Source organism: Narcine bancroftii, chromosome 5 (assembly GCF_036971445.1).
Source record: "Narcine bancroftii isolate sNarBan1 chromosome 5, sNarBan1.hap1, whole genome shotgun sequence".
NCBI classification, from domain to species: domain Eukaryota; kingdom Metazoa; phylum Chordata; class Chondrichthyes; order Torpediniformes; family Narcinidae; genus Narcine; species Narcine bancroftii.
Genome location: NC_091473.1, coordinates 235,434,400 through 235,461,804, shown reverse-complemented (window position 1 = coordinate 235,461,804; position 27,405 = coordinate 235,434,400). Strand labels below are relative to the sequence as shown.

At 40.9% G+C, this 27,405-nt stretch overlaps 1 protein-coding gene across 2 annotated transcripts in view; it reads left to right on the top strand.

Moving 5' to 3' along the window:
• Positions 1–394: 394 nt before the first annotated feature.
• LOC138765048 (metabotropic glutamate receptor 4-like) overlaps positions 395–27,405 on the top strand; it is a 972,526-nt gene continuing 945,515 nt past the window's right edge. The window contains exon 1 of one of the 2 annotated variants that reach the window (XM_069941699.1): positions 395–553. The gene's annotated coding sequence lies outside the window, so the exon portion shown is untranslated. Of the gene's footprint in view, positions 554–2,270; positions 2,497–27,405 lie in introns of those variants that run through there. The other variant, XM_069941700.1, reaches the window with a different exon arrangement.

Sequence of the window (27,405 nt, the reverse complement as noted above, 5' to 3'; positions counted from 1 at the left end):
CTGGAAATGTTTATTCCGATGTGGTGGGGGTGGGGGGGGGGGTCCTAAATTTACAAGGGGGAGACGATCTTCCTGGTTTCAATGTGGCCAGGGTGTTGTCCCGATCCAGCTCCAGTAATCAATCGCTGTGGCAAATCTGAGCACTAGACGGCGCCTCGCTCCGCCGAACTGAGCGCAAGTCTCTGAAAAGGACGAGGTTCCAAACTTACGCGAGCAAAGCCTCCTCGTGTTGGGCTCAAATAGACCAGAACGTTGCGAAACTGCTGTGAAAAATGAGCGCCGAAGTTTCTTAAATCTGTTAGATTTAACATATCCGCTGAGGATCAAATCAATATTACATTAATCTCAAGGAAGATGGATCCGAGTCAGTGTCACCTGGAGGTTGAAGATCTCAACGAGCTGCACTAACGATCCTTTCATGTCATCCTCAGGCGCTTGTGAACGGCATCACTGTCCTCAGGTGGAAAGAGTCCGCTGCTGCCAGCCAGCATTGCTCAATTCAATTCTGAAGTTCTTAGATCTCAGGTAATCCTCTGTCTGGATTCAATTTAAGGTGGGTCAAACGGCACCCTTCATTCTTTCCACTTCACCCCCCCCCCCCCCACTCCTTCCTGAAAACAAACTTTTTAAAAGTATAGAATGCAAGTTAAGCAACGCATGATTCGGATTGTGTGTATGAGAGAGTTTCAGACATGGGGGAAAAAAGCTCATCGAAGTTTCTTCAGACATACTGGGGTCTTGTTTATACTCAGCCAACACGCGGGTCCATTCTTCTCGAGTCCCGTGATTACTGTCCACTCTCATCCCTGGCGAAGGGACATATCTCACGACTTTGGGACTGTTATTTTGGGTGCGCATGCACAGCGAAACGAAAACTAAAATCACCGTCGATAGCAATACCATGTTAGATAGTGCAAGATGAGTAAAAGCATCCACTCAGAATTTCTTCAGTAAAGAGTCAGGTGAATCGAAGTCCAGGTTCTCCGCCCAAATCAGTCGTGGTGAACTTAAATACTTTTTAAAAATAAAAATAAACCTTTAAAAGACAGGAACGTGGTGAGGAATGGTTTTGAGGGCCACACATAGGGCAAATGGGACTGCCTTAGGCCCGCAATTTAGTCAGTATGGAAGTATTTCCTTGCTGTACGACTCCTTGGCTGCAGGGATACCCGACTTGACTTGAGGGCTTCGTAATGTGTGAAGATTTTAGGATTTAAGACTATTACCGTAAACCATTCTCACTGATCATCATCTCGGTCACAAGGACAAGCACCCTCTAGTTGAATGAGATGAACTTCTGCTCCATTTAGGGTTCGAGCTATTTGGTGTTTTTTTTAAAACCCAATGGCTGTTGATGTCACGGTAGATTTGAACAGCAGAAGACGTGTTACTTCTGTTTTAAGCGTGATCTCTATGTACTCTGTTATATATGTAATACTTAGTACTGTTGTTGAGACACCAGGAGAGGTTTAACATGCATTAGATGGAAACAACTTTAATGTATTTTTAAAAAGATTGATAGCAGGTAACGTGTTACTATGGCGATCCATTTCTAAACCAGCCCAGTCCATCCAAATTCCAGGTTGTTCAGGTATAAGTGAATGGAACTGAAATGAAATTGACGGGGAGACGGGTGGAAAACCGAGACGGCATTTCTGATGCAAACTGTACGCCACAGATGTCAGATGATGCTTGCAAGGCTAACGCTTTAGTTTAAGTGGTACAAGGAGTGGTACAAGATTTACATGTGCGATTAGAAACGATGGTGGGACGACGGGTTTTTCTTACATAATCGCGAGTATTGTTCCTTAAAAGAAAATGCTCAGTGTGATTTTTGATCACCAATGAAGACTTCTGCTCTATAAACCGATGTAAATAAATGCCCGGAGCCAAAGAACAGAACACAGTTGTAAAATTTCAATCCGAATGGAGCGAGGTTACTGCAGAACGCGATCGATTTCTTGAATCGCCCAGAAAAATCCAATTTCTTTTTGTAAAATGAGAATCTCTTCACTAGGCTAAGTTGAAGGGATTCGATCACCTTAAGGGAACTGCATTGTATTATGGCGAGTGGCTAAATCGGCTCCGACTGCCTGGCATCCCCGATCTCCGGCTCTTTTTTGCAGTCACTCTGAGAGCTGGATGGGAACTGAAGTCATTCATTACAGGACGTGTCGTGTTGCGTCGGGTATTTATACAGTTAGGCTCAGTTTCTCTGCCTGAACCACTAGTGTGGAGGAATGAACAGGCGTTAGACGGCCCTGGAGATCTGCTGCTGCTTGTCAACGGATACTTTCAAGCCCAGTTAGAACCGTGGGTCGTTCCAGCACCGTGGGTGATCTCACTGCTTCTTGCTTCAAGCAACAGGAGCTTGTAGGTTTTCAGAGGCGAATATTGTGAGAAGGAAAAGCTAAACCCGGAGACAGAGAGACAAGCAAATTGACGTCCTTAAAATCGCCGTATTTCACAATCTCAGGCTCGACATCCCATCTCAAGGTAGGGGTTATCTCAACTAATAAAATGTCTTTCTCCTTATTTTAAAATAGAGTTCCCAGCTTGTATAGGATTGCAGCTGGATGAACAATCAATCGCTGCGAGCTCAATGTTCAGCGCGGAGCACAAACTATTAAAGCAGGGAGGTTACGATAGCTTATTTAACCGAATCAAAATTCCAAACGCAGTCGAACTTGATTTCCAAGAGAAACCCCCGCGTTCTCGGTACCCTTTCCGGCAGAAATGACCGGTGCCTTTCGTCTCCCAAGGAATGGATGTGTTGTTCTGGTAACTCCCAGTCAGACACTGTGGGGAAATGCGGAAAATATGTCTCTATTTTTAAGCTGTTTACATCGTAATTAACAGGGATCTGCAGTGTGCGGAACCCTCCAGAAGTACAGTTCCAGCAGGGATGAAATTGTCTGTTAACCTCCTGTTTAAATACCAACGCACAACAGCACCCCTATCTAGCCGTAATAGCAGTTCAGAAATGAAAAGGGGTCCCTATTCTGGGCAGTCATCAAACTAAAAGGAGGTACATGGTTTGACGAGAGCATTGAATATGGACAGCGCCGACCTGTCCAGAGTCCTGAAATGACGGCTGGGGCAACGTAAAATCCTTGCTCTTTTGCATGGAGGAAACGTGGACTCAACTTTAGACAAGGCTAGGATAGATCCACCGGTTTTGAAAGACAGACCCTCACTCACTCTCAACCCTGAGTTGTACTAGAACAAGTAGAAAGACCATTTTAAGAACATTTTTGATTTCATCGGATTATTGCACTTCGTGCTACCCTGTCCCAGAGATATGTCAGGATCTTAAGAAGCCATGAGTTCAAACCGTTCACTATATGCCAAGACAAAAATTATGATTGGGTAGTTTTTGAACTGATGGAAATCTGTATTTCAAAGCCCTGTAAAGAAGTTGACGTGCTTTATATACACTGCTCAGATTCCTCGAGTTGTATTTCGGTTCCAATAGCCGTTAATCAGGTATAGACACTTCGAGCAATTTAGCGATTCGGCAAAACAGATTAAAACGGGGTTTGCGATGGAAGGTGAAAGGGTCCACTGTGTGTGTTTGAAACCTCGCTCGGATTCACCATTATATAATAAAGATCTTAATATCTTAAACATGACTTCACAAACGGACACGAGAAAATACCTTTTGCCTTTGGGAAGGAATTCAGTAACATGTCACTTTCGGAAAGAAGATGACTCTCTCACGAACCCAGGTTGCGCCAGATCGGGGTTGTAACGCGCTAACCAATTACCTCCTTTAACTCGTCCATCTCCCACACAAAGCGTATCAGACTGGAAACGGGAGTTGGTCGAGACGTTTTAACAGTGACCCTTAGAATGATTGCATCGGACATGTCAGTGGTCAGAGTGGCGGCCGCATTTTTGCAAAACACCTGCAGTCCCTTGTGCCTCCAGAGCTTTTATTAGGTTGGATTTCACAATGTTGGAATGTATTAGCTGCAGCGAACAACAATTTACATTGCGAGTCAGAATAATGTACTCATAAATGTTCTTTAAGACTTGTTAGAGATCCCTTAATCAACCTAATTATGGTGAATCTTTTATTATTTCTGGCAGCGATATGCTGGATCACATTGAAGGTTGAAACAACTCAAGTAAATTCATCTGAAGCTTGATCTCTACCTTTGGAAGTTGCTAGATGATCAATTAGATGATCAGATCGATAATGAAAGTACGTTCTCGAAACACTAAGTATTTGCTTATAGAGATTACATTTCTTAGCCTCCTGCCATATTTTTATAACAATGTGCATAATTCGAATAATTCATTTAAAAGCAAAATGGAGGTTGGCAGTAATGGACATCTATATGCCAAACCCTTTGCCGGCGATGTTGCACAGTTATAAACACATCTATTGCATTGTAGGGCTGGTTTTATGCAGTATTTTTTGCGGGCAACGTGGCATCATGAACAGTCTTCGGAGGAAACCTGATTGAAATCATTAAGCAACTTGTTTGGCAAGATAGAAAGTAAAAGCCAAATGTTGGACACTCAGCAGGCCAACGAGCATCAGTGGAGAGGGAAACAAAGTTAAGTTTAGGTCTTCAGAAAAAAAAAGGTGCAAATGTTCCAAAACGTATTCAATGTGCAACCCTGAAGTAGCTTGGCACAGCAATCTGGCCATGAAGAGCATTTCTATTCACCAGGAGAGGATTTTGGGGAGTGATCCAATAAATGGCCAGTTCAATTTTGTGATTTGTGAGTATCATTTACCCTTCTTAAATGCAAGGTTTTGGATCCAGTCTTCAACAAATCAAGAGGCCAATGCAGTATTTGAAAGTACCCTGGTTATGTCCTGCAAAGAGTAAAGAAAGTTTCTCGTTTAAGTGCCTACAACAACTCAAATACAACTTGCACTGAATTGAGAAGTCTCCTTTCTTTTAAATTTCCATGCTCACTTTTTTGAGCATTGCTGATTGTGAAGTCTGCCATGGGCCAATATTTATGAATCAGTATTTTGGAATGCTCCTTTTAAATTGTTCTTTGTTGTATTCAAAAGAGCAATTAAATCAGCGGTTTTCAAACTGCCCCCTATACTCACATTCCACCTTAGGCAACCCCTATAGGTGCACTGATTAGCAAGGGATTGCTTAAGATGATATGTCAGCGGGAAGAAGATTTTTGAAAACCACTGTTTTAATCATACCTAATTGACTTGTTATGTGCACGGTTTCATAGCTTCAAAGGAAATGGGCCAGACCATTTTTTTTAAAGCAGAGTATTTCAGTAACACTCGTGGTTCTCAGCCTTCCCTTCCCACTCACGTACCATCTTAAGCAATCCCTTACTAATCACAGAGCATGAATGGCATAGGGCTTGTTTAAGGTGGAATGTGAATTTGAAAACCACTGAATTAAGTGAATACAACTAAAGACAAGTAATGAATTATGTATTTTAAATCTTAGTGCCAGGCCTCATCTATGAGTTGTCCAATTGTAAATTTACTCTAAAAATTGTTTGCTGAGTTTTGATCCAGATTTCAGCACACCGTCAGTCACTTTTGTTTCATAAATTCACTCAACTTGGTGTAAAGCTCAATATTGTTCATAAACTTTCAATGGGAATCTTGTGCAGAAGAAAAAAAATCTTAATTTTAAAAACTTTATTGAAAGCCTGAAATAATTCGCAATCTCCATTAGTACTGGAGCAGCACAGAACTGTGTTCTTAGCTGGGTGTTCTACTCACTTGACAAGTATTACTGTGTGGCTCTGTACGACAAATTCACCGACAATGTATATTTAAAAAAAAAGGACAATAAGTCAACATACAGGAGGGGGGAGTGTTAGGTCTGCTTTGTTCATGAATGAGTGAGACAAACACCAGGCTGAGTCGAAATCAGGGTTCTTTGTTCTTTATTACCGGATTGTAACACTTGCGACTAAACATGTTAGTCGGAGAATGCATTCTGCCGTTATCAGCAAAATGGTGATTTTTTATACCCTTGGATACATGCTTAGAACATCATCATATCATTACTTGTCCAATGACTAAAACTGTTGCTATCCTTTCCCTGCTAGCTTCCTGCCTCTCAATCCATCAATGTCTCTCTTATCTTGTAAGTACAAGGATGCATTCTGTTACTCCTTAGTACTGGGTGACTCCTTCTCCGGTCCCATCTCATGATGTTTTACCTAACAGGAGTACAAGGACACCTCCCCTTCTTGTTACTGCCCTGTACAGGGTAACTCCCTACACATTCCCATCTCATGATGTTTTACCTTACAGGAGGGAGGTTGAAAATTAGGCTGAATGCACCAACCACACACTCAATGTCACCAAAACGAAGGAGATGATTGTTGACTTCAAGAAGGGTAAACCAGAGATGCATGATCCAGAGATAATTGGGGGAATCAGTGATGGAGAGGATGAGGAAATTTAAGTTCTTGGGAGTCACTACCTTGGACCCAACACACTAATAGCATAGTGAAGAAAGCATGTCAGTGCCTCAACTTCCTCAGGAGCTGGCAGAGGCTTGGTCAAATTTCTAAAGATGTGTGGTAGAATGTGCACTGACCAGCTGCATAACGGTCTGGTATGGGGACAGCAATTATTCTGAGTGTAAACCTATGCAAAATGCATTGGACATAGCCCAGGATGTCACAGGCAAAACCTCCACCCCATCAAGAACATCTGCAGGGAATGCTGTCATCAGAGACCAGAAGCAATCATCAAAGTCTACATCACCCAGCACACATGTCCAAGTTAAATTCTGTTCTCGCTGCTACCATCAGGAAAGAGGTGTAGATGCCACAAGACTCGCACTACCAGATTCAGGAACAGCTGATAATCCTCCACGATCAGACTCACCAACAACAAACTCAATCAGGGACACATTTAAGGACTCTTACACTTTATTGTTTATCCCTCTCTGTATTGCACAGTCAGTTTGTTTACATTATTTGTTTATGTGTGCTTTGAATGGATTTTTTTTTGTTTACCAGTAAGTGGTAATTCTGCCTAGACTGCTGAGAAAAAAACCTCAGGGTTGCATGTGATGTCATGTATGTACCCTGGTAATACATCTGAATTTTGAACTTTGAATTGATGGAAACTCCCAGTATTGATCAGTTCATCCTTGGGCATAAACAAGTTTGTTGGCGAAGGGGGGAGCTTCTGGTATATTTTCTTTGGAAGAAAGAGAATCTGAATTTGTATTGGATATAACGTGGTTTAAATTCCATAAATTTATACCTATTTTTGCAGATTTCAGGTGCATTACAATAAAAGAATACAGCTATGGAAATTCCAGGCTGTGCTTTATTTCTGGAAAGAAAGCATGATCAAAAGAAATTACATCAACTAAATGTTAAAAAAAACTGAAAATGATGAAGGAGAGCAGAAGCAAAAGCTGTGTATATTTAAAGGTCTTTTACAACAGTACCTTCAGGGCTCTTGTTTTAATAAAATATTGATAAATGCCATGTAATGTTTTAACCATTGGAGAATTTTAGAAAAATGATAGAAGAAAATAGAAGGCTGAATGGCTTTATACTTTTTCCCATGTTTCAAGTGGCATTTTAGGGTATTGGCTGATAGTAATAATATTAAGTTGTGCCATTATACTGATCCATAATGAGACGTCAGTTTCCATCATTGGATAAAGTCTGACAATTCCCTAACTTATAAGAACTCTGTATTTTCTGTTGGACATTATGTTCTATTATTTAGCCAAAGTTGTGAGTGAGATCTGAATAGTCTGATTTGACTTCTACTTGTGACTCATTGACAGGTGTGGCTGTAATGAGCGCAATCCACTGTTTACTGACAGGCCTGTTGAATTCCTGATTAAGTTCACTTCGTACCATTCAATCTAGGCTCATGAGAAGTGACCTGCTCATGCATTGATAAGTTGTAAAGATAAGTCCTCACAGATGATTAACAGGGAATCATTTGCAGACATTTGTTTTTTTTTTGAGGCTAGGAGGAGCTTGATTACCATTCTGATCCCAAATAAAAACCTAACTATAGAATATCACTCAGGCTTACCATGACATACCAACCAGAGGGTATATTTAATAAATTTAAACAAGCAATGTTCCAATGCACTTGAACTTCTTTTTGAATACCAAAATATCCTCCTCATTTAGACCAAAACTCAGCATTGTGTTCCTTCCAAGACTGACCCAGAAACATTTTATATTTCTGGGATCCCATTCAGAGAGATCTCTCTTGAAACTCACCAATCCAGCCATATCAGAAGATTAAAAAAAAATTAATTAGGCATCACGTCTTAGACCTTCTGGCGCATGAGCCTGAGCTGCCTAAATACACCAAAAAGTCTATAAGCCCCTGTAAGTTTTTGAAGGGTGGGAGGAAACCGGAGCACCCAGGGTAAAATCCATGCACAAGCTCTTTACAAACAGTGCTGGATTCAAACCCGGGACGCTGGTACTATAATCTTTCTTTGGCTTGGCTTCGCGGACGAAGATTTATGGAGGGGGTAAAAAGTCCACGTCAGCTGCAGGCTCGTTTGTGGCTGACAAGTCTGATGCGGGACAGGCAGACACGATTGCAGCGGTTGCAGGGGAAAATTGGTTGGTTGGGGTTGGGTGTTGGGTTTTTCCTCCTTTGCATTTTGTCAGTGAGGTGGGCTCTGCGGTCTTCTTCAAAGGATGTTGCTGCCCGCCAAACTGTGAGGCGCCAAGATGCACGGTTTGAGGCGTTATCAGCCCACTGGCGGTGGTCAATGTGGCAGGCACCAAGAGATTTCTTTAGGCAGTCCTTGTACCTTTTCTTTGGTGCACCTCTGTCACGGTGGCCAGTGGAGAGCTCGCCATATAACACGATCTTGGGAAGGCGATGGTCCTCCATTCTGGAGACGTGACCCATCCAGCGCAGCTGGATCTTCAGCAGCGTGGACTCGATGCTGTCGACCTCTGCCATCTCGAGTACTTCGACGTTAGGGATGTAAGCGCTCCAATGGATGTTGAGGATGGAGCGGAGACAACGCTGGTGGAAGCGTTCTAGGAGCCGTAGGTGGTGCCGGTAGAGGACCCATGATTCGGAGCCGAACAGGAGTGTGGGTATGACAACGGCTCTGTATACGCTTATCTTTGTGAGGTTTTTCAGTTGGTTGTTTTTCCAGACTCTTTTGTGTAGTCTTCCAAAGGCGCTATTTGCCTTGGCGAGTCTGTTGTCTATCTCATTGTCGATCCTTGCATCTGATGAAATGGTGCAGCCGAGATAGGTAAACTGGTTGACCGTTTTGAGTTTTGTGTGCCCGATGGAGATGTGGGGGGGCTGGTAATCATGGTGGGGAGCTGGCTGATGGAGGACCTCAGTTTTCTTCAGGCTGACTTCCAGGCCAAACATTTTGGCAGTTTCCGCAAAGCAGGACGTCAAGCGCTGAAGAGCTGGCTCTGAATGGGCAACTAAAGCGGCATCGTCTGCAAAGAGTAGTTCACGGACAAGTTTCTCTTGTGTCTTGGTGTGAGCTTGCAGGCGCCTCAGATTGAAGAGACTGCCATCCGTGCTGTACCGGATGTAAACAGCGTCTTCATTGCTATGCTAACTGTGCAGCCAAATTTGATGGAATCTAGATCACTTAAGTGTGTGTGCGTGCCCATGCCCTCACATGCACATGTCTGTGCGCGCATGTCAGAGACTGGAAAATTAAGTTCCCAGAGGTGTGGAAAGTGATTGGTGAGATCCCTAATTGTTGCTTGTAGATAGCAGTCAGGAGATTAGTCCTTCAACAGTCAGCAAGGATGCCAACCAATTTAGTCAGTTTCTGACCAAAAATAAGAGAAATAAGTATGAATCAGATCTGAGATAAATCCTTGCAGTTTTGATTTTTTTTGGTCATAAAACAAATCTTGATATGTTCACATTAATTGAACGTGCTTTCATACAAAACTGATATACGGTACATACTGTATGTCAAAAGACGTGCACTTTGAGTTGATCTCACTAACTTTTTAGCAACTGTTATATTGAGAGATCACGAAGATGGAATTTTTTCATAATTCCCAATATTGCCATGAAACTACAAACAATTAGCAGGAGGGGCTCTTAATAAAGAGGCAAGATCAATTGTACCAAGTCCACCATTATAGACTAAAGCATCATAATTGCTTAGTTTATTTTAAGGACAGTACAGATTCTAAAACACTTAAAAAAAATCTTGTTGACAAGATCTTGTATGATTGGCTGGTGTGATCAGTTAGATCACATGAATCCAGAATCAGCTTGTGTCCTAGGTAAACTTGTACCTCTCACTTTGTTCGTTTTAGATTGGTCACAGTGTTTGAGCTATCGAAAGAAAATAGACACACACACGCTGAGAGCACTTCAGTTTATACAAATCTTTATTACAAATTCTAAAGCTGATATCAAACTACAATATGCAAGCCCTTCCCAATCATACTTATCAACGCCTGGACTGGTCCCAACTGCCGAAGCGAGGCAACAACCGCACACTTATAATAGGGTGTCGGGGCGCCGGCAGCAGCTTCTCCACCTCCCCCGACCAGGACGTTAGCTGGACTCTAGAAGTTCTTCTTCTTGCTGAGAGATGTTGCCACCTCTCGGAGAGTCTCCAACTTCAGCAGCGGGACCATGGCTTATATTACCCAAAAACTGCTTACCCAAGCACCTATTCCCAGCACAAAAAAGCAAGCTAGCATGCCTAGGCTTCTATCGAATATCACAACTTTCAGCTTATCACTTTGAATACAATGGTTTATTTTGCGTCAAGGTTAGGTCTCTATCTGAAAAACTGTGACCAAAACAAGCAGGAAGATTAAATGTTCTTGGTACACAGATGTCTTCTTGTCAGATAACTGCATCTCTGAGCCCCATGGTGGAATTTAGCTTATGTCTGCTGAGTCTCAGCCTTGCAGGAGCAAAAAAAGCATGGTTTAAATCCTCCAATACAGCTTGCCAATGGGATACAAAATTGGCTTTGGTAGGGGTCAGATAGTGATGGTGGAGGGTTGTTTTGCAGATTGGAGGATTTGGGGTGTTCAACAGAGATCAGAGCGATTGCCACTATTTATTGTTCATCATCTATATAAATGATTTGGCTGAAAATGCACTTGACATGGTTAGTAAGTTTATGGATGATTCCAAAATTTGTGGAAAAGTTGGCAGTGTAAAAAGTTACCTAAGATTACAATAGGGTCTACATTAACTAGGAAAGTAGCCTAAAGAATAGCAGATGGAATTTAATTTTGACACATGAGAAGTGTTTCATTTTGGTCATTTAAAGCAGGGCAGGATGTATAACATAAATGGCAGGGTCAGGAGAGGGTTGTAGAACATAGAGGCCCATAAGTCGAGTACATATTTCCCTTAAAGTGGTCGCACAAGTAGATCTCATAGCGAAGGGACTGTTATATCCCTTGTCTTCATTGTTCAGGACATTGAGTTCAAGAATCTGGACTTCATGTTACAACTATCAAAGATATTGGTGAGACCATTCTTAGAGTAGTGTGTGCCCCGCTGTGGGAACGCGTAGTAAAAATGGAAAGGATGCAGAAAAGATTCAGAAGAATGCAGAAAGAAGGCTCAAATTACAAGGAGAGACTGGATAGGCGAAGACTTTGCTCTTTTGAATGCAGGGCGCTGAGGAGTAACATTTATAGAGGTATATAAAATCATGAGGAGCTCAGACAAGATAAATGGTACAGATTTTTTCCCCCAGGGTAGGGAGTCTAAAACCAGAGGGCATTGATTTCAGGGAAAGAGGTAAGTTTTAAAGGGGACCTGAGGGACAATCTTTTCACACAGGTGGTGTGAGATATGTAGAATGAGCTGCCAGAAGAAAGGTAGAGTCAGGTATGATTTAAAAAAAATCATTTGGACGAATGGGTCAGTACAGGCACACAATTTATAGAATCAGACTAACAACATTGCGTTTGAGTAGTAAGGGAATCATATTCCCATTCCTCGTGACACGGATTACTACTTGTAGTATGAAAACATCTCTTTTCCAGCATTCAAAGCAAGACACAAGATCCTCCCAGGAGATGTTTCTGTTCTCGCCCATGGACACTGCTGGCAGATTCAGATGCTTTAAGTTTTGAAAAGCAATGTGTACCATATTTAGTGTGATTACTCAGTAACCAGGCAAGATAGATGTGGGAAAATGCATGATAAGGGGACCAACCATAGTCTTCAGAAGTTTCAAATTCATTGTCATATTATATCTGACACAGTGAGAAGTGTTCCTCCACAGGACATCTAATAAGTCCACTCTAACATACAACTGTACAAAGTAGCAGGGCAGGACTACAGTTACAGAGCATAAGGTTACAATTAGAAATATCAATTGGGACATGAAAAGAGCACCATGATGGTCCTGTTGAAAGCTTTGTTCAGTAGCTAAATGGCTGCAGGGAAGAAATTGTCCTTAAGTCTGTTGGTGCATCTGCCACTGTGTATATTTAAGAGGGAAATGTTTGTATGTATTTTGGTTGATATAGTTCACAGTGCGAAATTATATGAAAAAAGTCTGTTGGTGCATCAAAAACTGACAAATTTCCACAGATGTGTGGTAGAAAGCGTGCTGACTGGCTGTGGTCTGTTATGGGGACACCAATACGCCTGAACGTAAAGCCCTGCAAAAGGACGTGGACATAGCCCAGGACATCACAGGCAAAACCTTCCCCACCAAGAACATCTACAGGGAGATTGGAAAGCAGCAACAGTCGTCAAGGATCCACACCACCCAGCACCTGCTCTGTTCTTGTTGCTGCCATCAGGAAAGAGAAATGGGTGTCACAAGACTTGCGGCATCAGCTTCAGGAACAGCGGCTACCCTTCCACCATCAAACTCCTCAATAACAAACTCAGTTTTCACAGTTAGTTTGTCTACATTTCTTTATTTGTTTACATGCATATGTTGAGTCAGTATATTTTTTTTCACTACCAATAAGTGGTAATTCTGCCTCACCGGCACGAAAAAAAAAGAATCTCATGGTTGTATGTGGTGTCATGCACGTACTTTGCCAATAAATCTGAAATCTGATTTCACACTCATGAACCTTCTTCCCAAAGGGAGGAGGGAGAATAGAGTGTGTCCAGGATGGGATGGGTCCTTCATTATGTTGTCCACTTTGACATAGACAGCTGGGGGTGCAGGTGAAGGAGAGGGAGATTTGCATGCTGCTCTGAAGTGAATTCACTGTCTTACCTCTCTTCTGATCATGGGCAGACCAGCTCTCATATCATGCTCCAATACATGCAGCCAGAAAGTTTCTGATGCTGTCCCTGGAGAAGTTGTTGAATGACATGGGGGCATTCTGAATTTTCTTTGTCTTCTAACAAAGTGGAGACATTGATATGCTTTCTTGACTGTGGCATCAATGTGGTTAATTTAACTCTGGTCAGTGGAAATGCTTACTTTCAGGAACTTGACGTGTGCATTATGGTTGGTCTAAGTGAAGAGGCATGAAAGGTAATAAAATATGAAGCCAAAAATAAGTCTTTGCCCACGGTGAATCTACTCAACCTATCCAAAGGGTTGCTAACTCAATTGAATTCATAGTTTCTTTTCTACTCATTATCTACTCCTTGGTTTACTTCATCTTCTTTCATAGCGCATATTAATGATATTTTAGGTTTTTAAATGCTTAGAAAAGGCCCTGTATTTGATCCTGGACAAGTTCATTACTCAAGATAAAAAATGCGCCAAGTCATTTATTTGCCATTTAAAACATATCTGTGGGTTACAATGTCAGCAAAAGAATGACAACTTCAGATGTGTAGTTCACAGAATAATGCTGTTGGATACAGAGTTGGTCTCAGTTCACTGTTCCCTACAGACAAATTATAGGTTCTTGCTGTTCTCAGCATGTACCCAGCATGTGTAATCATTGCATCCAGTTATTATGCAGAAATAAACACTACACTTCCAACTATGGAATACACAAATGTGCTGGCAAAACTCAGCAGGTAACCAATGAGCCCTTTGTCAAGGTGTGAGCAAAGAGCTGGCAGGCCCTGAATAAAAGGTGGGGGGAGGAGAGGAGAGAAAAGAGTAAGAGGAAGACGGAGAAGCATAGGCTAATAGGTACGAGGTCATGGATGATGCACAGTAGGTTTGAGAAACAAGCAGAGAAGTGATAAGAGAGAATGAAGCAGCTCTCTGAATGGAGAGGGAAGGGGAGGTGATGGGGGCTGGAGGAAAGGAGACAGATAGATAACAAAAGAAAATGACGGGGGAGGGATTTAATGGAAATAGAAGGTATATGGTAATGGCATCTGGTTGAAGGGTGCCCAGACAAAATAATGGGTGTTGTTCCACCAATTTTCAAGGGGAAGGGGGCTAGGTTTGGCAGCACATGATGCCATGGCAGAAATTGCAGCAACCTCCTTTGAAGAAGACCGCAGAGCCCACCTCACTGACAAAAGGCAAAGGAGGAAAAACCCAACACCCAACCCCAACCAACCAATTTTCCCCTGCAACCGCTGCAACCGTGTCTGCCTGTCCCGCATCGGACTTATCAGCCACAAACGAGCCTGCAGCTGACGTGGACATTTACCCCCTCCTTAAATCTTCGTCCGCGAAGCCAAGCCAAAGAAGAAGAAGATATTGGTTTTGGATTTCTTGAACTAAATTACTCAAGCATCCATATAAATTGCTTTTTATCCACAAGGCAATTGAGTAAATGCTAAGACTTCAGGAGGGTCACTCTCCGCGGACCATTGACGACTCCACCATTGAGGATGTCAAGAGTATCAATTTCCTTGATGTGCTCTCAGTGGAGAATCTCACCTGGTCTCTTAACACCAGCGCCATAGTCAAGAAAGCCCAGCAGCACCTCTACTTGTGAAGGCTGAGGAAAGCTCATCTCCTACCCTCCATCCTCATCACATTGCTACAGAGGATGTGTTGAGAGCATTCTGAGCAATTGCATCACCGTCTGGTTTGGAAGCTGAGTGACCTCAGACCATAAGACCCTGCAGAGGATAGTGAAGTCAGCAGAAAAGATCACTGATGGCTAGATTTGCAGGGGTAGGGGAACCAGAGTGATAGAGCAGATAGTGAGGTGGATGACGGAAAAGGTCATGTGAGGACTGCATGTAAAGACAGAAAGCAGAGGTTTGTAAATGATAGAAATGATCTCAGATGTATCTATTTCAATGCGAGGAATATTGTTGGTAAAGCAGATGAGCTTAGGGTGTGGATTTTCATGCGGGATTATGATATTATTGCTCTTAGTGAGGTTTGGTTGCACGAGGGGCAGGACTGGCAGCTCAATGCTTCGGGGTTCTGACGTTTCAGACATGATAGTGGACAGGATGAAAAGGGCAGGAGTGGCATTGGTAGTGTTAGGTAAAAACATCATGAGCTGGGAATGAAGAAGGAGTCACCCAGTGCTGGGCTGTAACAAGATGCAGTTGTGACCTTGTACTCTCAAGATAAGAGTGGAAATGACAAATTGATGTGCAGCAAGCTAGCAGAGAAGGATAGCAACAGTTTATTAATTGGATAATGTAATGGTATGATAATTTACTAAGTACGTATCCTGAGGTATAAAAAAAAACACCACTTGCTGATAACGGCAGAATGCGCCTTCTCCAACTAACACTGTTAGTTGCAAGTGTTACAATCCGGTAATAAAGAACAAAGAACCTTGATTTCGACTCAGTCTGGTGTCTGACTCACTCATTCATGAACAAAGCAGACCTAACAGTAGTCAGGGAAAACATCACAGTTGTGCTTAGAACAGCTGTAGACTCGCCTACAGAGGCTGTATGGGTGGAGCTAAGGTGAAAGCTGTGAGCACACTAATAGGGCTGTTTTATAGACTGCTCAATGGTCCAGGAGAATTGGAGGAAAGAAATCTATTGGGAGATAGCAGATCATTGTTAGAAATAGAAAGATGTGTTTGTAGCAGATTTTAACTTTCTGCATATTGAATGGGAATTCCATACTGTAAAAGGACTGGATGGCTTGGAGTTCGTCAAATGTGTATAGGAAAGTTTTATAAATCAATATGTAGAAGAACCAATGAGAGAGGATGCAATACTTGATCTCTTATTAGGGAATCAGACAGGTCAGGTGGCAGACGTCTGTGTAGGTAAATATTTTGGGTCCAGTGACCATAATGCCATTAGGTTCAAGTTACTTATGGATAAGGATAGTTCTGGCTCTAGAGTTGAGATTCTAAGTTGGAGAAAGGGTAATTTTGTGGAAATGAGTAAGGATCTCGGAGAAGTCGATTGGAATAAGCTGTTTTCTGGCAAGGATTTGTCCGGCAAGTGGAAGGTATTCAAGGGAGAGATTTTGAGACTGCAGAGTTTGCGAGTTCCTACTAGGATTAAAGGCAAAATTAACATAGGGAACCTTGGTTTTCAAGGGATATTGGTGATATGATTAAGAAAAAGTGAGAGGTATATAACCGGTATAGGCAACAAGAAGCAAATGAGGTACTTGCAGACTATAGAAAATCTAAGAGAATACTAAAGAAGGCAAAAAAAAAGGCACGAGGGTGCTTTGGAAGATAATGTTAAGGTAAATCTGAAGGGTCATTGGTGCTTCTTTGTGCCTCACTGATTTCATATTATCATGTTACCTTCTCCACTCACGTAGTTCAATGATTATCAGGTCGAGTGTCACAAGATTATAGATTCAGAATTCTGGTTTGCTGATCCAGGGATTTGAATTTATATCTGACTGACCAGTGAGTTGATACGAAATGCTAATAATTTGCATTTATAATTACGTATTTCTGATTTCCACAGTAATTAGATACACATTAGCTGGACTGAGTATGTTATTGACCAACAGCTCCCCAATAAAATATAAAATCAACATTATGTCTCACAAAAGCTGTTGCAGTGCCAGCCATTGGACCGGAGTGTGAATCCCGCGCTGTCTGTAAGCAGTTTAGACATTTTCCCTGTGATTCGTGGGTTTTCTCCTGCTGCTCCGGTTTCCTCCCATAATTCAAAACGTATCGGGGGTTGTAGGTTAACTGATTGTAATTGGGTGGCATGGCCTCATGGACCTAAAAGGCCTTTTGCCATGCTGTATTTAAATATAATTTTTTTTAAATCCAAAATGTTTTACTGCAGAATTGAAGTACTGGCTTCAATGGACTGAGCAACACCTGATACTTCATGCTTCGAGGAAAAAATACTTTGTTATCCTTTAATACTTCACACATACGAATAGAAAACTGTTGTTGCTCCTTAGAAAATACAGGCATAGGTGTAATTGGGGTGGCACGGTTGGCATAGCAGTTAACACAATGCCTTTACAGTGCCAGCAATCAGGGCTTGGGTTCGAATCCTGCGTTGTCTGTATGTTCTCCTTATTTCTGTATGGGTTTTCCCTGGGGTCCCCTGTTTCTTTCCACTGTTTGAATTGTTCAGGGGGGTGTAGGTTAATTGGATGTAATTGGGGAGCACGGACTCATGGGCTGAAATGGCTTGTTACCGTGCTGTGCGGTATGTCTAAATTTAAATAAATATTCAGCCTGTGGTTTTAAGGAATGAACATTAATGATGAGGCAATAAGCAGTAACATCTATGTAATAATAAAGTGGCAGTTAAATATAGAAATCTGGAGTTTGCTATATTAGTCATTCTGTTCATCCAGAAGCTTAGTTTGTACAGATACCTTGCCAAAAATCCTGGCATGGAAACTCTTTGGACTTGTGCATTGATACCTACAAAACATGCTGGGAAAATTTAGGCACTCCTGCCAAGTACAAGTAAGTAGATCTTAATTACTGCCAAATAACCTCTCTGGCACTGAAAATGAACTTTAAAATGTGTGGAGTTCCATTCTTTAAAATAATAGTTGTTGTTGCGGATAGATAAGCACCATTTTACATTGTGATTAAATGTTATATTTCCAGCTTCAAACTTAGTAAAATTCATCCGTGGTCATATGAATTAAGTGACAATATTGCATCAGCTGTGCATTTTAATACATTTATCAAGGTTCATTTAATTGAAGTCAATGGAAGCAAATTCCACACGGAGATGACAATGTAACCGTCACACTATTATGTGCAACCAAGAGTGAACTTTCACCACTATAATTGTCACACTAAGAATTCTTTAAGCTGATTGTTTCGTGTTTGCTTGCTTTTTGTGGACAAATCCCATGGAGAATTTGCCAAATTGTTTTGCAAGGGAATAAAAATGCTCTGTAGTGCTACTCAACCACTATTGGCTACAAAATATGGCTAATTTATCATCCACAAAGAACTGCATGGTACTGATTTTGTTATCATTATCTTTCTCAGAAGAGATGGGACTTAGCATTAATGTAGGAACGTTGGCTACATTTCCCCTGTACTGTGTAATTGAAGCAAATATATTGATTTGAGTTTCCTCACTGGAATGTTAACCTTGACTGTATGATTGCAGGATTGCAGCTTGCTTCTAAATTCTAAGCTGCAAGCTTAAATCCATTCCAGGCAGCAAAGCCAAAAATGTAGATTAATATACCAGAGCAGTGCTGAGGAAGTTTTAAATTCTTAGTATATATAGATGATAATTGGGGACCAGGTGGAAGATTTACCGAATTTTGATGAAGGAAATCATACCTGTTATGGACAACCAATTTGAAATGTTATGAATAATCGAATGACAAATGTCCATACCCTTCTTATAAAGTTAAGCTTTCTCCTTTGAACCCAGACTATTCAAGATGATGTTGATAAAATTGTCTACCACCTAAAATTCAACAGAAAACGCAGTGTTTCACTTAAGTTGTTTCAATGGAATCTGCTCCATAATTGATAAAAGGTCTGTTGAAATCATTCAGCTATAAACCTCCTGCAGTGTTCAAGTTGTTGAGAAATTGCATTCATTTAAAAGCAATTCATGAGGATCCATTGTGGCAGAATCTCAGTCCTTTCAGAAATCACGAATGACTACAACTACTTCCCAGTACTCCAATTCTACTTGAGCAAATTATCAAGAAATTATGCTATTGTAATTTTGCTTAAAACCCTCAGATTTAATTTTATTAAAAAAGTTTCATTCAAGTAGAGCAGAGAAATAAGTATTATGTTCAGGGGACATTCCCCTCAATTTCCAATGCTCCCAATATATTTAGTCAAAAATTCCAAAGGAAAAAGTGGCACAAAATGGGAATGCATCAACCTTAGCCATATATTCTCATTGAGTGGAGCCTCCAAAGATCTATATATGTTCTCAGTTGTCAATTACAATGACTGGTTTAAAAGTGTAAATTGACAGCAAAGCATTGAGAAGACATTTACAGATGGTGTCTATAATAATAGTTATACTTTTACAATTAATCAGAACACATTTTCATTCCAATAATTCAGTTATTTTTTTAAATGGAAGTAAATTTCCAAAGGCATATTGTAATTCTCAGGTTTTCCTTCTGTTATTGTGTTTCCATCTCAAATCTTTTTCACCCTTCTCATCAAAATAACTAAATGAACCCTTGTTTGTTTTTTTTTTGACTTCTTGAACCTTCACTTTTGGAGAAAAACAAGTATTAGTTCCATGGCATTGGGGGCGGCCCCTCGCAGCCCCCTCGGGGTGCCTCACAAAATGAAGGATGAATGCGATGATCCAGCAGGCTGTACGATGCCCGCAGTGCTGCCCTCCAATTAGCCATAACTAAAGGAGCCTAACTGGCCTATCAAGTAATGCGGATTGCAAATGCACCAATCAGCACTGCTTTGACCATGCCCCTCAGCTTTAGAATAAAAGCAGGGCTGTGAGCCCAATAAAGCTCAGTGTTAACTGCACTCAACTGGGGTTCGTGCCATTATTTCTGAGCTAACCTGCATGCAGTTATAACCTCTCCTGTGCTATAGGCTCCGCTAGCAATAGTGGTGATCCCAATGGTCCAAACGGCACTCTGGACCCACCGATGGAGGCAGATTCTTCAATCAACATGCTGTCATTGAAGCTGCTGAGCTTCTGGGCAGTGTAGCCCGAAGTATGGTTCCAGCAAATGGAGGCACAGTTTGCCCTGAAGAAGATCTCCGATGACACCTGTTTCTACCACGTGGCGGGCACCCTCGACCAAGCCACAGCCACCAAGATCACAGATTTTTTTAAAAAGCCGCCACAGCAGGGTAAGTACGACACCATCCGAGAGCTTTTAACCCGCACCTTAAGGCTGTCTGAGCGCAAGCACGTAGTCTGTCTGCTGCATATGAACGGTTTGGGGAACAGGCCCCCATCCGAACTAATGGGCGAAATGCTCGCCCTACATGTTGGCCATGCCCCCTGATTGCTTTAAAGGGAACTATTCTTGGAAAGGGTGCCACAAAACATCCGAATGATGGTCCAGGAAGATTACTTCAGCGACCCACGAAAGGTAGTGGAGAAAGCGGCTCCCTGCTGGCCGAGAGGGAAATAGCCTTCGCACTCCATGAGATTTCCACGTCCATCACGTATGATGCCACCCCAGCACTGCAGCGCGTCGGCAGGCAAAGGCAGCAAAGACCCAACCGGTCGACCATCCACGAGGTCAATGGACATTCCCAGGCGAACGGACTAGTTGAAAGGTTCCACAGGCACCTAAAAGCAGCCCTGATAGCCTGACTCACTGGGCCCAACTGGGTTGATAGTTACCTTGGGTCCTCTTAGGCATCCTCTTTGGCATTGAAAGAGGATTTGGAAGTCTCATCTGCTGAAATGGTGTATTAGTCATCCTGGGCGAATTCCTGGCCACTAAGAGGCCAGGAAGAGCCCTCCAGGGAAGCCCTAGCACACCTCTGTGAGGAAGAACCCTGGGCCCTTTACCACCCAAAGCCCATGGCCAGCAGCACACATTTGTCCCCAAAGATTTTCAGAGCTTCACACATTTTTGTAAAACATGGAGCGCACAGATCCCCATTGCAGAGACCCTATGAGGGGACATACCGTTCCATCCAGCACACTGGTTCAACTTGTGTAATTGACATCAGAGGCCAAGAGAAGACTTTTACCATTGACAGGTTGAAACCAGACCATTTGGATATTAAACAGCGATTGATCATCCTCCCCCCCCCCCCCACTCCTCCTACCCACCCCCCACCCCCACAAAAGAGGCTGGCCTCCCAAGAATAACAACATTCTGATTGCTGGTTCGGTGGGAGGTCATGTGGTGGCCCCTCATAGCCCCCTCGGGGTGCCTCACAAAGCTAAGGATGAACGCTACGATCCAGCAGGCTGCATGAGGCTCACAGCGCTGCCCTCCAATAGGCCACAACTAATGGAGCCTAACTGGCTTATCGAGGAAAGTGGATTACAAATGCACAGATCGGCACTGAGGAGGCTTTGACCATGCCCCTCAGATTGAGAATAAAAGTAGGCCTGTGAGCCCAATAAAGCTCAGTGTTAACTACCCTCAACTGGTGTTTGTGTCATTCCTTTTGGGAACAGTGTGTTCTTCGTGAGCTAATCTCCCTACAGCTATAACCTCCTGTGCTATAGGCTCGGCAGAGCAGCCAGCTACAGCATTATCATTTCTTTTATTTTACTTTTTCCAACTAGGTCATTTTAAATTTAATTTAAAAAAAAGTTAGACATATATAAATTTAGATATACATCACAGAAACAGGCCATTTCGGCCCACGAGTCTGTGCCACCCAATTTACACCCCATTAACCTACACCCCAGTACATTTTGAACAGTGGGGAAAAAAACTTGAACCCTCAGGGAAAACCCATGCAGAAACAGGGAGAATGTACAAATTCCTCACAGACGGTGCAGGATTCGAGCCCCGGTCCTAATTGCTGGTGGTGTAAAGGTGTTGAGCTACTGCTATGCCATCCATGCCACCCCAACTTTTCTCAACAAAAAATGGGCTTTTAGGTCATTTGGCGTTCAGAATTTTTATCTGAAATACCCTACATTATTAATGTCAATGGTTTGCAGCGCAATGCTTAATTGCAACATTTATTTAAAGCTCCTAACAAGAAAATAATATGAACTTAAACAAGTAGAAAAGACTAAAGGAACATTAAAATAGGCCACAGCTGAGGAATATTTGCAATGATGATTGATATTGGAATTCAAGAATCAAATATACCTTTTCAATAACTTGAACTAAGGGAAAAGATTATTTGACTTTTTGAATGTTAAAACACCCCTTCACTACTGTGACAATTCTTTTCCTGGTCTTAATAGAGATTATGATCATAACTGCTTGGTCCAGTTAATTGCCATTTCTGAACTCATTGGACAATAAATGGGGATATGATTGGGATTTCCAACCCATCATCGCTTAAAATCAACTCAAGAATTTAAATGATTAACTGTGGAACTTTTAACAATCATGTGCAGAGAAGATCTACCTCACAAACCAGCAATTTTAAAATCTGAATCTGTAATTTCAACTTTATGGTAATATAGGCCTTTTCTGTAAAAACAGGAGAAGTCAGACATTGTGATTTCACAGCAGATTAAGTATCAGGGTTTTGAACTCAGTCTTTCATTTGTAAACTCAGACTTTACTTGGCATTTAGTTGTTCTAGTAAAATAGATAATTTTCTATTTGACAATAAAGAGGATTAAAAAGTCATCAGCAGATTTTTTTTTCTTTCTACAATGCATTCAATTTACAAGCAGATGTTCAAAATTAATTCTTCTTTCTTCTTTGGCTTGGCTTCGCGGACGAAGATTTATGGAGGGGTAATGTCCACGTCAGCTGCAGGCTCGTTTGTGGCTGACAAGTCCGATGCGGGACAGGCAGACACGGTTGCAGAGGTTGCAGGGGAAAATTGGTGGGTTGGGGTTGGGTGTTGGGTTTTTCCTCCTTAATAATGTTACTACATAAGACCAGCATAGACAGATGGAAATTTGGAAAACCGCTAGTTTTATGTTGGTCGACTCCATGGTGTTTCCCCTTTTCACTCAGAGAGAAATGAGCCAGCAGCATGTAAATTAATTCTTGGCTTTAATATAACCCAGGCCACATTCTTGTGACATTGAATGAGTTTCCAATTTGATCATCTAACCCACCCAAAATTCTGTTAAGGGAAGAACCATAATGCTATGTCCACTTCAGTTTCAAGATGAACTCCTTAGGGATAATGAAAAAAATCATCTGGTTTGTGGTCAAGGTGATAAAAGCAAGGGAACAGGGTGGGAATTTTTCCAATGGGAATGTGTAAGACTGATGAATCCAAATGATAATGTGGCTTTAATATTTTAATACTTATACCCCTTCCTGCCCAGATGTGACTTGTAAATGGAATTGCAATTGGAGATATACAATATAATATTCATTCATTGCATAACATTTCATTTGAAAATACAAAATTGCTTTTCATCCCTTGCTCTGGTGGAGTGCTGGTAGAAGGATGGGGAAGAAAAATAAATCCAAATTATTTTCCCTTTTCTGTTCTCGAACAGGCAGCAAGGATACCTGTGCAAAGTATATATTTGCAACATGGCTTGTCGTCAGCAGCGAGATCAACTGCTTTTAATTAATACCTTAGCTTGCTGTATTTGCTGTGGCCACATTAACCCAATTTAAACAAAAACAGGCTGTGAAAGGCAAACATTTTTCTTTTGATGGGAATAAAACAGGAAAATATGGAAAGAGCATCCCTCCCCTCATCAGGTTGCCCTCCCCTTCCAATTTGGAAAACCGCTAGTTTTATGTTGGTCGACTCCATGGTGTTTCCCCTTTTCACTCAGAGAGAAATGAGCCAGCAGCATGTAAATTAATTCTTGGCTTTAATATAACCCAGCCCACATTCTTGTGACATTGAATGAGTTTCCAATTTGCTCATCTAACCCACCCCAAATTCTGTTAAGGGAAGAACCATAATGCTCAAAGCATGACCTAGTTACCCAGCAAGTGATTGACTATTCTCTCATTTTTAAAAAAATTGGCCATATTTTTCTTTGTTGTATGATGGGTAAATGTGAAATTGATAGTTTAATTCATTCATCCTTCTGCCAGAAGCATAATCTCCTGAGAAATGGGTCACATTCAGTGGGTTTTTTTTATCTTTCAAAAAATAATAACTGGTTACTCAGGGAGCCAGGTATAGCACCATGAATTTAATATTTGTATCTCTCCCCTACAGGTAGTTGGAGATTTATTGCATTAATCCTCATTCAATATCATGTTAAAAATGTGATCATTTTTTCTTACTAGCAATTGTGAGCTATCTGTACCAACCTTCTTCTACCTATTAAGTTCAATCATACCTGGAGTATATTTTCCAGTGGCAAAATCCAGAATTAATCCAAATTCAAAATGATCAGTTAGGTCCACATTGGTGCTTTGAAAGTCTTGTGTGCCATGCCTCCAGGCTGGTTCGTTGTCAAATCTGTCAAATAATTTGAATGTTTGTGAATGTCTCTCACTTGCATCTCTACCAAGCAACATTCCACTCCATCAAAATAAATAGAATTGTTGAACTTGTGCCAGGACTAACCTGACTGGTTTGGAGGGCAGATTTCTCAAAGGAGCTCCTGAAGAATTGTTGTTAAAGTCAGCATGGGCATTAAATCAGGAGTGAGCCTCACTCAGGAGGTTTGAAACTTGCACTATTACACTTGTGTTAGAATTCTGAACTTCCAAAGATGCAGAGAAAAATGCTGGTAGTTTTACACAACTGCAATCACCTCTCAGGAATATCTAGGTCATTAACTTGTCCCTGTGAAGGTGTAGATTTTCAACTTGGCAAATGGTGAGAAATGACTTGGTCCAATGATCTTATTTTATTCTTCTATTTTGAAGGTTGTGGCATACATTTTAAGGTTGATATTCCTCAGGCTCCTCCATGAAAATGTATCAGTTTATGGTCTTTCGTCATCTTTTGCCTTCTCCCTGCAAATTCCTGCACTCTGAATTATCTTTACTTTTGTTCTTTTTTGAATATTTCAAGGTTCAAGTGCCTAATTTTCTGCAAACTCTCTTCATGACTCAATAGACTGACACCAGGGATCACACTTGGGCACTTTACATTGCCTGAATGACATGAATGTTTCTTGTATCTTTCTACTATCAATGTGAAATGTCACTTCTCTCACAAAATAATGGGTTTTGGGCAACCTGTATTTTCAGAAACCACATCAGCTATTATTTGACAGAATTCTTTATAAAAATAATTATCAGGTGTGAGATTGATGTTTCCCTTCCTTTCCCTTACCCATCCAAGACTATTAAGACGAGTTCTTCATTAATTTAGTGAGATCCTACCAGTGCTTAGTGAATGCATCAAGATAATATACTAGAAAGATCACTAACTTGTTTAAGGAAAATATTCTGACTATATTGAATCATGTTAAGAAATACTTATCTCAATGATCTCCTCTTTTGCTGATGTTAATAGGGAGGGTTAATATTATTAAGATGAATACCCTGCGTAAGTTCTATGTTTTTCAAGCTGTCCCAGCATTTGCTCCTAAATAATTTTTTTGATTAATTTGACTCCATTATTTCCTCTTTTATGTGGAAAAAATGTCCCCATTTGAAAAATATCTTCCTTCAAAATACTAAAGGAAATGGGGGCTTGGCATTACCTAATCTGAGATTTTATTAACGGGCAGTGAACATTAGATATATCATTATTTAAAGACATAATAATGAATATTCAAGTGGCTCCAGATGGATTGATTTAGAGATTAAACGCATTAAAAGACATTCTCTGATCTCAATAGTTGGAGCACATTTGCCTTTTTCACTTTCCAAATTAACTGATAATTTGGTAGTTAGACAGACTGCGTATTTGGTTCCAGTTTGGAAAGCACATAGATTTTTTATTAATTAGTCCAATTTTACATAATTTTTTTTTTGTTAACCTTCAGTCCAAGACATTGGACTAGGTTAATGGTCTAGGTTAGGTATTAAATCTTTCTTGGACTTGTATATAGACCAAAACTTTGCTTCTTTTGTGCAATTATCTGCCAAATGTTTTTTCACTATTTACAGATTAGGAGCTTCTTAAACTGTTTAACATTGAGGCTTTTCTAAGACTTAGATTTTAATCTTATTTGGGAAGTATATAATTTTAGACCTAATCAGAAAGGACTGCTCTCAGCCCTTCATGAACTACTTTTAAGATTTAGCGATAGTTCTTTATCTCACATTTAAGAACATTTGGGAACATGACTTTCAACCACTGTTTGCTGAAGATGCATGGGACTCTACTTAGAAAAAGGTACATTGATCCTCTTTCTGTGCTGGACCTTCCTTATTTACAATTTATCATCCATAGGGCCCACTATTCCAAAGTTCAATTTTCCTCCCCAATGTATCCTCTAAATGTGATAAGTGTACAATGCAGGAAGGTACTTTATATCTATGTTCTGGCTATGTTCCTCCCTGTGTAACAACTGGGAAGAAGTATTTAGTACATTATCTTTAATTCTTTACATAAATCTCACTCCAAGCCTTTTTATTGCTATTTTTTGGAATGAGTGGACCAATGGACTTAATTTGGACTCCATCTCAATCCCAAGTGGTTGCTTTTGCTTCCCTGATTGCAAAGAGGCTTATTTTGCTGCAGTGGAAAGATGTTGTCCCTCCCACACATACACAATGGTTACTGAATTTGATGGTACCTATCTCTCTCTCTCTCTCTCTCTCTCTCTCTCTCTCTCTCTCTCTCTCTCTCTCTCTCTCTCTCTCTATCTCTCTCTCTCTCTCTCGAAAATTAGGTGTTCAACTACTAAAATGAATATTATTTTTTTCCTCTTTGGGGTTCCTTTTTCAATTATTTCAAAATTTGTAGATCAATTATTTTTGCTTTTTATTAAAAAATCTTTTTTTTCTATTTCTTGAACAATGAGTATTGAAATTTGTAGTTGATGCCTGGCTTTGATAGTAAACACAGATAATAGGTTGGGGTTAGAAATTAGATTAGTTATAGACTTTTATTTCCTTTTCCCTTTTTTTAATCAATGACGTGTCATACATATCTTGTTTGCTGTTGTTTACTATCTGTAATTTTAATTTATTTCTATTTGAACTTTCTATCATATATATCTGATATTATTTGTTCTTAAAAAAAAACAGTAAAAAAATGTTGAAAGATATACTTCATGGATTAGTGCCAGACTTTTATTCTGTTTAATGAAAGATATCATCCTTCTCTCAGGACGACTTCACTATGATCCCGTTAAGTCCGCTTTAAGACTTTGTTTTGTTGATATAAGTGTCTGTAAGTCTGCATCGGTTATTTCCATTGATAGAGGACATGCTACTGTATTCTTTGTTGAATTAACACTTCAAGGAAATAATTATCGACAACTAACACAATCTTTTGATCTTCCCTAATTAAGAGATAATGGGAATTTTCTTTTGCTCTATTTGGGCAGTCGTGTTCCTGTTACGGTTGTATGTAATGAATGCAGCCAGACTTTTGAACTTACTTCACCTTGTATTTTTGATGTGCTTTTAAACACAATTATAGCACGCCCCATTATGATTGGGACAAAGACACTCCCCCCCCACCCCCACCCCCACCCCC